Genomic DNA, 3567 nt, shown 5'->3' with positions numbered 1-3567 from the left:
TTTGAATTTTGCTGTGTGTGAGAACTTTGCAAACTACAGCACACCATAGAATTTTAAACATTTTATTGAAATTTACCAGAACTATAGTAACTAATTAACTGGTATTCTACCTACTAGTCATTACACCTCCTAATCCATTCTTAATGGTGTTGGTAGAGGTACCTTTTAAAACCTATATTTTCAGATTACAACTTTATTCAAAACACTTCCATGGCCCCTCAGTACAGCGAATAATGTTCTATTGAACGTAGCCATTGTCTTTTGTTGTTACCTCGTCTTCTAATATTTTCCTCAGATCTCTCCAGCATCTTATTCTCCAGCATGCAAAAAGATGCCATTCCTTGAATTTGTTCTAATTTTTCTTGACTTATATAGCTAGTCAACTCTTTAGTTAATCAGACGAATATTGATTGAGGAGTTTTTCATATGTCTCCTCTCTCTACCAAAAGGTTCCTCTTTTCCACTATTTCTACGCCCCAAATTCTTCCTTTATTTCTATTTATTTATTTTTGAGACAGGGTCGTACTCTTCACCTAGGCTGGAGTGCAGTGGCATGATCATGTCTCACTACAGCCTCGACTTCCTGGACTCCGGTTATTCTCCCACCTCAGCCTCCTTACTGGCTGGGACCACAGGTATGTGCCACCATGCTTGGCTTACTTTATGTATTATAGTTGTAGAGATATGGTTTTGCCATGTTGCCCAGGTTAGTCTCCAACTTCTGGGCTCAATTGATCCACCTGCCTCAGCCTCCTAAAATGCTAGAATCACAAATTCCACCTTTAAATTTTGTTTAATGTAGCTTTCTCAGATCTCTTAGGTGAGAATCAATGTCTCCCTTGCCTGTTTTCCATTTTCTAGAACATACTCACATTCATCCTTCTACCTTAGTTTTTCATTCACAACATAATCTGAGAGGCCTGAGCAAGAATCAGGTTGCCGTTTTCTCTACAATGCTAAGTAGAACATCTTTTGCAAGATAGGTGCTAATTCATGAGAGGAAATATTGTCTTTTTCTCTGTAGATGTATTTACCAATACTAAGCTGCAGTTAAAAAATACGAGAACGAAAAATAGAACAGTAGCTGGATTTCAAAAAAAATCCCTGAACCCATAGGGGACAGAGGTTGGCTTTGATGCCTCCTTCTCTTTTTTAAAATGTATTTCTCTTAAGCTGTATATTCCTTTGATATTTATTTTATTTTAACCAGAATTCACTAGGATAAAAGTGTTAGGTGAAGGTCATGGATAAAAGATGGAGGGAGAAACAAAGTTTCTCCCGAAACCAAAAGCATCACTGTGGACCAAAATCTAAAGTGTTTCACAAAGTCCCATAACAAATCCCCACTGTCATTCAGCAACTGCAACAAAGTGCATACATCGCTCGCTGACTTTTCTTTTCTCTTTTTGCCATTTGATGGCAACCTGTATTAACCTGACCTGGCCAGTCTAATATTCAGGGTAAGGAGAAAAGTCATCACAGAACAAAAGAACATTTTATCAATGACCCTTCTTCTCATTTTCTGCATTCTAACTCTACCCCAATATTTTATGGTTCTCTCTAGACCTAACTTGCTTTTCCAGGTGAGATGTTGAAAATAGAAGGGCAGAGTTATAAAATATTTTCTTGGCTTTCAACACCAGAGAGGTGCAGATTTATGAATGTCTACTATGTCTATCAAGCAGGTAACATTTTGAGGATGACCTCAGGCTTTTCAAATGTTTTTTCATCCTTCATGTAAGTCACAGGACACTGCTGTGAACTGTGTCGATAATATAGTTGGGTGGGTCATTTAGGGACCACAGTGTTGATGGCTGTGGACAAGATACTGTCATAAACTAGTCATACCTTTGATAGAGTAATAATTTGGATAAATAGCATTGTCCCTTTAAAGATGTTTAAATCCACCTAGAGGCACCTGCTTTTCTAAATGAATGAAATTGATCAGCAGCTAAACTTGCATCTCAACTGGACCTATGGACAATGAAAATTAGTCAGTTTCTCCTGTGAGGAATGCATGATCTTAGTACCTCCTGTTTTGGATCTCAATTTAAACATAGGAATAGATGGACTGAAAAAAAGAAAGTATGTTCACCCTCAAATTCACAGTCATGCTGACCAAAACAAGTAAGTTTGTAAATGTTCTATTGCCTGACTGACAAACTAAATCGGAGTGGAGAAAGCACCGCCCTTTTTTCCATGGATCAAAATATTATTCTGCTCTTCTTGGTTCCTGAATTGGCCCTACGATTATGGCTTCATTCTCATGACATCGTATGAGGCTTACTTTGCATCAGACCGGGAAGAGATTTGTATTAAGCACTATTGTTTCTGTGATCAACTCTTCTCCTTTAATTTAAAGGTGCATTAAACATGATTTACGAGGATATTCAAATCACACAGGTTTTCCTTTAAAGTTTTCCACTTGATAGAACAGAGCATATCAGAGCTACATTGCCGTTTCTACGGAATCCACTGTTTCAGACAGATATTGCCTGAAAAACTGCTGCTAGCTATGAAATGAATAAAATATCAATGCTGAGCTACAACATGCACACCAGATGTAACCATGCTTCTCTGGAAACTATGCCCACCAACAGGAGCTATGTGGGAAATTGGCCCTGAGCTCTTTCAGCCTCATAAACAGGACTCTAATTAGCACACTGACAAATACTTCAATGACTAGCAGACAGAATAAGCATTCTGCAGTCTAATTTATACCATTCTCTGGTAGGGAATGATAAACTACACTGCTGATACCAGGGATTCACGAAGGTAATAACAACATTAACCAAATTCTATTTACTAAATAATCTTATTACACCTCAACCTTGACTATCCCTACAAATCATGAACAGAGATAATATGGATACATGCAGTTTATAGATACTCACCTCATGTAAACTTTTAGGTTCAGATTCCTTGACTACTTATCCCTTAACTAAAACCTGAAATACAAAACAAAATAGGTTAACGTGTCTAGGCTTTACTGTAATTCCCTTCTGCCTACCCTTACTGAAATGCTTTTTCATATTCAGGAATAAGCCCATTTGGAACCAGAAACAACAGGCTAATTTTATTGACACTTCCTTATATTAGGCTCTTTAAGGTGGCAAAGAACAAAAAGGTACACAAGTTGTTTTTTTTTTTCTTTTTTTCAGATAATGTTAGTTTTGATCAGGATTCACACAGAAGAACCAGGAAACACTGAAAAAGGCCTCAGCATGTACATAATCAGGTCGCATGGAGAACTGGAACTCAAAAAATTCAAGCTACTCTAGATGCACAACAACAATTCCGGTAGTAAATTATTCCCGCAACTCAGTTTCAATCTCTCTATATAATTCTTTCTCTACTTCTGTTTCTACTATTGACTGAGACTTGAGCTAACTGGTTTCTATTTTTGCAGTTATTCCTGTATTATGGCTCTTGTTTACTGAAAACTCTTCATGACTTTTCTTCTGTGCTGCTATATCATCTGAGTCTCTCTATTCTTTGTATTCAAGTTCTTCAAGAAAAACCATGTAGTCGGACAAATAATTATAGTACAGCATAGAGTACCTACAA

The 3567-nt window shown here is 37.2% G+C and overlaps 1 long non-coding RNA gene across 1 annotated transcript; it reads left to right on the top strand.

Annotated features, from left to right (window-relative positions):
• The first annotated feature begins 518 nt into the window (after positions 1 to 518).
• On the top strand, positions 519 to 3322 carry LOC135969417 (uncharacterized). Its single transcript, XR_010584670.1, has 2 exons — positions 519 to 635; positions 3162 to 3322. It is a non-coding gene; the product is annotated as an uncharacterized lncRNA (long non-coding RNA).
• Positions 3323 to 3567: the final 245 nt, after the last annotated feature.

The sequence above is a fragment of the Macaca fascicularis genome, chromosome 2 (assembly GCF_037993035.2).
Source record: "Macaca fascicularis isolate 582-1 chromosome 2, T2T-MFA8v1.1".
In the NCBI taxonomy this organism is placed as follows: domain Eukaryota; kingdom Metazoa; phylum Chordata; class Mammalia; order Primates; family Cercopithecidae; genus Macaca; species Macaca fascicularis.
The sequence above is the reverse complement of the archived record's forward strand: the minus strand, read 5'-3'. Positions and strand labels throughout refer to the sequence as shown.